The sequence below is a fragment of the Nelumbo nucifera genome, chromosome 6, assembly GCF_055504915.1.
Source record: "Nelumbo nucifera cultivar China Antique chromosome 6, China Antique-T2T, whole genome shotgun sequence".
NCBI lineage: Eukaryota > Viridiplantae > Streptophyta > Magnoliopsida > Proteales > Nelumbonaceae > Nelumbo > Nelumbo nucifera.
The window spans coordinates 18,865,831-18,873,843 of NC_142654.1; the positions used below are offsets into that span (position 1 = coordinate 18,865,831).

General features: G+C 38.7%; 1 long non-coding RNA gene across 1 annotated transcript; it reads left to right on the forward strand.

Annotated features, from left to right (window-relative positions):
* The first annotated feature begins 786 nt into the window (after positions 1-786).
* Positions 787-3,453, forward strand: LOC109114295 (uncharacterized). Its single transcript, XR_002022338.2, has 2 exons — positions 787-1,808; positions 1,904-3,453. It is a non-coding gene; the product is annotated as an uncharacterized LOC109114295 (long non-coding RNA).
* Positions 3,454-8,013: the final 4,560 nt, after the last annotated feature.

An 8,013-nucleotide genomic window follows, 5' to 3' on the forward strand; every position in this document is an offset into this window, starting at 1 on the left:
AGACTAGTTACTTAAAACAAGTAATAAAAGAAACAAAGAATAAACTATCAAGCAAACTTTCGCATAAAAAATTAACACTCAATTGATAAGCAAGACAATAAAACAAAAGATAGAACCCGAATAAATTAAGTATAGAGTAAGAAAAACAAACTGTTGAAGAGCTCTGCTCTTAAGAGAAAAAGGTGATAATCTTCTACGTGATTTTGCTTTGAACCTCTTGTCTCCTGGTATTCATCCAAATATTAAGTTGAGAAGTTGAGATATGCACCAACTGGTTACTTGGTAAGGTCTTTGGCTCTACTATTGTGCAAATCCCTTCGCCTCTTCTGTCCATGAATTTTTCAGAGGTTCTAGAGTTGTTGGGTCTGGGCCCTTCAATTAATTTGCCCAACCACCATCAACCACAATCCTAAGAACACTGTCTACTTGATTCTACCTTAGAGTCTTTGATAATTAGAATTCTTTTTCTTTGAAGATAACCGATTCAATCTCAAGGTATAAGACAATGAACAATGTCTTTTTTTGAAGGGTAGTTTTAACATTTTCAATAAATAAACTGATGGTCCATTAATGGCAAAGACCAACATGACACTTTTTGAAAATTTAAACACTGTAGTGACACGTTTTAAAATTTGGGTGCTAACTTGACACTACCCCCAAAATTCAGGGTACTAACGTAAAATTTTCCCAATATTATAATATAATCACATTGAATAGAGTCAAATTAGAATTCTATCCGAATACACAAATACATCATCTAAATTCAAGACAATCCAATCGGATGTTGAATGAGGCTACAAAATTTCATGTATCATTGACAATAATTCTAACAAGGAAAACCAAACCATATTGGTCAAATGATCTGGACTATTTAATTTCTTGATTAAATTTCAAAATAGGTCATGTTCACAGCACACGGTTACAAATATATTTGGCCTGGGTCATGAAGGAAAAGGTAGGGTTGCAATAGGGCTGGGTTAGTTCAAAATAAGATGAAACTCATGTTACGGTTAGAGTTGATTAGTATGAATCCAACTCTTTTGGCTAGATTAAAATGGGGTTAGTGACAATTATCACCTTAACTTCCACTTTGCAACAAATACCTCCTTCATTCAGTTAATTAATTTCAAAATATTTTCTCATTCAGTTATTTAAAATTTTTTAAATCCTCAAACCACCATTTTCTTATTTATTTGAACGATTTTTTATTTGATTAATTTTCAAAATATGATATTAAAGTCCTCTTAATCACACTAATAGATCCTTCCAGATTTCTGGCTTGATTCAATATTTAGATGAAATGGTAGAAATTTTTTCTAGATAGATATAAATTTAAGGTTTTGTTTGTTTTTGGGATAAATCTCTTAAACTACCCTCTACTGTTTAGGGTAATGACACATGGTACCGTACTATTGTCTTGTGGTAGTTAAAGTTTTCTGACGATTGTCATAATCCTTAAATTGGGACGGAAAAGTTAATTTTACATTTTTATCCCTTCGTTAACTCTCACTTAGATCGAATCATTTTGCAAATTACGTTTTTACCCTTCCTTAACGAAGGATCTAAACACACTCCTCCGATCTGCGGTTTGCTGTGAAACCTTTCTCAGCCTTCTCGTCTGCATCTTCTCCCACTGTCACCTGTAATCCGCGCAGGTGTGCCCGCATCACTGAATGGACGAGAAAGAAAGGAGGGATTGAGATTTCAGAGTGTTTGTTTGGTGGGTTCCCCTTTCTCAACTGGAGTACTGATTGCGTAACTGCAGATTGCCCATCTCGTCAATCTGCTCAAAACAAATCGGCATCTAGGTTTTCTTTTTCTTAATAGCGCTTCTGTGCTGCTTTTTTTTTCTTCTTTGGGGGTATCATTTCAATATGGTTCCCTGTTTTCCTTACTTTTGCAGTGTCGAGGCAGCAACTATTGGGGGTTTGGGGAAAAGGCCAGTGTCGAGGCAGCAACCGTTCCACTCCCTGTCTTTGGCCCCATCTTCGTCCCCTTTCGACGGCCAACCTATCTCTAATATCTGCACCTGCATTGACGAGGAAAGAGGAGCCAGTGCAACAAAAAACAGAAACTACGAGATTTGAACCCAGAAAGAGCTGAAAACGGAGAAACCAAAAGAAAAAAAAAAAAAGACTTGTTTTGCTTCTACATTGTTCTCAGGAAAATTGAACCTTTTTCTGAAAAACAGATGTCAACTTACTAATTCTTCTCCCCTTCTTGCCAAGAATGTTCTGTGTTCTAGTAGCTCAATGATGATCTCATTGTGCATTGGAATTACACGAACCTCAATGCCCGAGTACCCATCCTCAGCGAGCTCTCTCATAAGAACCTCATTAGAGTTCTGCAAAGAAAACTAGTTACCGCCGGATCTTGCAGATCCAGTGTGGTAACGAAACTGAAGTTTGGAAGTCTACGACCAGACCCGCTGAGGTGTGCCCAGATACGCCTTACCATCTTTGGCCTCAGCACCGACGCCGGAACTCCATTAACGCCTTCAGATAAGCTAATGGAGTTTCCTTGGCGGAGGTACACTAGTAAGGCGAAGGTACACTGCAAGCTAATGTAGTTTTGATCAACGGAAACTCCATTAATGCCTTCAGTCGGAGGTACACTGTAGTTTGATTCTCTGTGTATATTCTCGGGTTTGATTATCTGTGCGATCGGTTTCGGCACCAGCTGGCATCTTCGTCCGCTCCCATCCCCTCTTCATTCTACAATACAGGGATGGTGGGTTTAGTCTCAACATATATGGGACCGACGCGTAGTGCTGGAGGTGGTGGTGGCGGCGACGCGTGGATAGCGGTGCTCGTCCGCTAGCGGCTGTGGCATACCAGGTATGGCATCTGCAACTCCTAGATCTGCAACTCCCAGATCTGCTTCAAGCAGAGGGAAGGGATTCATCTGCAAAGGGGAGATGAAGGACGACTACCTAAAGTTCGAGTTCTGAGAGACACACGAAAGAGAGAGAGAGATTTGTCGAAAGAGAGAGACTTACAGCGGCAGAGCAACGGAACAGAGCACCGGGACGCATGGACAGGAGCTTCTGACTGCCGTCGACTAGCACCGGCAACCGTGTGGCCGCCGTTGCATGTGACGACAGAGCCGGCGAGGTCGAATTAAAACGAAAAAGGGTATTTTTGACTATAAAAGGGTAAATTGGGAATTGTAGACAAAATTATCAATCACCTCGCAAATAAGACCGATGGTTAGTAGGAGATGACTGGACAATTGTCAAAAAAACTTAGGTATGGCAAGATAATAGATAACAGTAAGGGTACCACGTGTCATTAGGTTAAACAGTAAGGGCAGTTTAAGAGATTTACTCTTGAATTTTTTTGTTTTATTGGATGAAGGGATGGATAATTTTTATATTTTAAGATGAGGAGAGACATTAATGTTAGTAAAATGAAATAAGAATTTGAAGAAATTTGTTTTTCCATGTCAATGAAATGATTCTTGTTATATCTTAGTTGGTGTTGTTTGGAGAAAATAAAAGTATTTTTGGATCTATTATGGTGTAAGAGAAAAGGGGAAGAAAAGAAAATAGGGAATATTTAGATGGATATTTTGGTAATTTAATGCATTCCATAATTTGACTTAATGAGTATTTGTTGCAAAACAAAAGTTTAGAGGGATTTTTGTTGTAAATGAAGACTCAAGTGTATAATTGTCATTTGACTCATATCATAGGATTCTTCTTAATTTGCCTTTTTAAGCCTGACAAGGCAAATTCATTAATCAAATACTCTTCATACAATCACAGATGAAAAATATTAAGGCTTGGTTTTGAAGAAATACAAATACAAATATGTATTGTATAAATGCATACAAAATATTAGATTTTGCATTCTATATATTTGTATTTACACTCTTTCTAAATATGTATTTGAAAGAAAAACAAATACGAATATATAGAGTGCAAAATATTATATTTTGTATAGATTTGTATTTATATTTCTTCCAAAGTAAGCCTAAGCCTAATGAACAATTGAGTGTGCCGATCATGTAAATTTGCCGAGCAGAGGTGTAATCTTCCTCGACAAGGCTCTATTCTCTACTTGACAGCGTCTCCCTCAATAATAAAATTATCAATGTCCAATTCATGGGCAAACTTCAGCCTTTCAAAGAGAGAAAGGGCCTCATCTTCAATCCCGTTTGGCATTATTCCTCCCTATTTCTATTCTTGAGGAAATCCCTATTTTGGACCAGGAATTCTATTTCTTGTTCCTGAGAAATAATTGTGGTATTTGACAATTTGTTTGTTAGGAATAGATTTTTTTTTGTTCTGTATATAGAAACAGAAACAACGTTTGGAAAGTCAATTCAATAGGTTATTATGTCAAAACACTAAACCAAAAAAAAAAGGTGAAATAATCAAATGATGAAAGTGGAAACAATAGGAAGAAGGAACAAATGTTGAAAATGGTAAACAATAAAATACATTGGGTGTTACCTGGACGAACGAGTTGTGAGAGGTATAGAAGAAATGACAAAATACTCATTCCTCAACAACATGTTTTCCTGGTGGAATGATGACAAGCGGGGTTTAGGCTAGCACATCCCCCGTCCCTCACACCCCAAACGGCCTCTCTCTGGGCTTTTTTACATCAAATTTACTCTTGCTGGGTGAATGGCCTATTGATAGGTGCATGACATTATATGTACCCATGGCAGGTCCAAATTTACAATATTTGCTAGGTGCAATGAATCAGGTTTGCATGTTTTTGTATCCAAACGATACAATGAATGGCCTATTGATTTTCCCTCTAGGTGAACTTTGCAGTAACTATGGCCAAGGAAAAACAATGAATGTCAAAAGTAAGTTATGAGAGGATTTTGTATTCGAATTCTAAAAAAGTAATTGGAACAGACAGAGATTCAATTTCTCTTAGTCCATTTGTTAAAACAAGCACAAGCTAGGGAAAATGTTACACTTGGGTTTAGCATTCTGTTTTCAGGCTTAGCAACCCTTTCATGGTTTTGGGCCCTTATAGAGGCTTTCCTGCCTGTGAGGCCCGGTCCGGTCCGTCGAAGCCCATACGTTAAGCCTGTTGCACAAACAAGATCAACAACTCAGATAAGGGGTGTTCTCGTCTCCTATGGGAAGACATTTTGTTTTTTTAAAACAACTTGGACATCAGCAAAAAGAATGGCTATACTGATTTGGCAGTTATTTTTGTTTTGAAAACAAATAATGGGGCTCAATTTGGGAAGAATGTAAATGCAAATATGTTCAGTGCAAAACCTTGTGTGTGTATTCTTCCCATACGGATCATCAGTTTTTTGGTTTACTCCAGGACCACCATTGAAACTTTGCAATTAGGCTTGTATAGTTTTCTCTACCTTACCCTATCTTTTCTTTCAAACCAAACATAACCCTTCTTTTTATTGATTCATCTGAGAGAGTCTAAGAAAAACAAAAAACAAAATGCACAGAAACAGAAAAAACTCAAATCAAAATTAAACGAGGGGTGATTACCGCCACAACATCAGCAAACAGAAGAAACTCAAGCTCACTAGGAGGTATAGAGAATTCCCTGTACCGAATCTTAGTGCAACCAAACACGGCCTTAGGTCACAGCTTTTTCTTTGATTTTTCTTTTGTACCAGGCCATGCCCAAATGTCCGCTGTTGTATTTGATGGCCCATACAAAATATATCATCCCTTCAAACCAGGCCCACCAAAGTTGAGCTCGTACCCCTGTGCAAACAATTCGATTCATTCCCTCGAAAAGAACTTTCACGACATTCAAATGGATTCACCAGGAGCCTTTCAAGGCCTCTTGTTTCTATGTACAAAGAAATTGGGCGTACATTTTTGTTGGATTCACTAGATTTCACCAAGCATCTGCTTGATTAGATTTGGATTTTGGATTCCCGACGAGGTCCAAACGGAAGGAAGTTGGTCTAAAACTGTGAAATGCCAATCAGATGGTTCAGTATTATCATCTAATCCGGACAACGATATGTTAGGGAGGGGTAATTTGGATTACATACAGACGGACAGCGAATAAACAGAAATCAGAACCGGGCCCAGTCTAAATAATAAAAAGCCCATACCGGGCCTTGTTTATACAAATGAAGATTCCCGATGAGTCCACCACCTAAACCTAATCATCCTATAAAGCAAGCAAGCAAGCGACCAACTGGGGACAAAACTTCTTTTAATTTCAATGATAACTCACCTAGTGGGCCGGGCTGGAATTATGAGAGTCCAATTGCATAAAAAGCAGGGGTCACGTACGCGTCCATGTCATGTCATTGGGGACAGAATGCAGGACTATGTGGGGCGTTGATAAGGTTGCTAAGCCTGTTGGATTGGACGGTGATGAGATTGTATTGTAGGCCTACGTCTGGGAACAGAGTGAAGTCTTGTATCTGACCCACATTATTCCTCCACGTCGCCATACTAGGTCGTTTATTGCTATTGTAGTGGTGGTGTTTTTAGTAGAGGCTGAGAGCCAATTGAATTGGAGTTTTCTGAAGCTTTTACCACTAGGACTAGGAAGTGTGTAGGTCCATCTACAAAGCTGTTGCACAGGGAGCACGCATCGTATCAATCCGTCGAGAACATCAGAACCAGAAGGCCCCATGGGCCCATTCACAGCTTTAAGCCTACCTATGTGTTTTGCTGTAGCGTAGCTCTTAATTTGTTACAGCCAAACTCGGACAGTTGGACGTTTCACATAAGCAACTCTCTAGGGCACTGTGCTGCTACTTTGCATCGATCTTACTTTAAAAAGAGAATCTACGTTTTTCTAAAATAACTAATGGGTTTGAACTTTGAACAAAAGCAAAGTGACAAAATTCTTTTTGCAGTCCCTTCCAAACAACTATTCTGATCAATTCTTTTTTTCCTTTCCCTTTTACGGGTTAATTTGCCACATCACCCTGGTGAGGATGGCCATTGTGTTACGGTACTATCTCCTTCTGTTTCTGGTATATATATATATCATCCATTAAGCTTCTATCGTGCCTTTTGTGATCAAAGAAATTAATCAGTATTCAGCCAATGCCCATTTGGTCATCTTCAATTGGAGAAAACCGCCCAAGTAATTCAATGTCCTCGACGGATTTTTTACAGTGTCCAACCCCCGCCGTTCAATACAATGTAACAGTGAGGGCGCGGGACAAATAGTTTGCCACCTGGCATATAGTTTACAAGGTACACGTAAAAATGGCGCCACTTTCAATCTGGTTAACAGGTGTCAGGTAAGTTGGAATCCCAACTCTATGAATAATTGAATTCAGCCAATTCAGCCGGTACCAAACGAACGACGTGGCTCCACCAAGCTCCATCGTGGAATTGAAAATTTATAAGCTTGTTGGAGGGTAATCTCGTCACTTGAAAAGGAAAAGGATAAAAGCTTATGTCAGACAAAAGGACGTAGAGCAATAACCGTGAAATTGATTAGGCGGATCTACTGAGAGATTCGGAGATAGCTGTTAAACGGTCAAACTTTTATGGTCAAACATAACAGGCACCTGATAAGGTTGGCCACGTGGCATATAGTCCGGATGAAAATCACGAGGGCTATGTCCAAGATTCTTGAGATAGATATGTTGACAGTGACATCTCCCTCCCTTTATTGCGGCACAGCCCGTACATTACTAGTCTTGTCCGGTTCGAGGTCGACACGTCCTTCCCCCGATCAGTCTTCTCTTTCCACTACTCTCCTACTCCCCTCCTTACAACCACGCGTTTCACCTTTCATGCAAACGCTTTATTTAGTTTTTTTTTTTTTTTTATTCATTGAATGTCCATGTCCTCTACTCTCTTTCAACTCTCCCTTTTCTCGTCCATCTTTGTTTCCTGGCCAAATTTGAGGTTAATTCCAAGTTTGATATTTAAACTAATATAATTCAGATTCGGCTCGAGTTAAGCCAAGTTGGATTAGTCGGTCTTAAATCGGTTGGTTGGTTTTGAAAGAATTTATGTATATATTTTTATATTATTATTTTTATTAGATTTTATAATTTAATTTAAGAATATAATTGATTTAAAATATA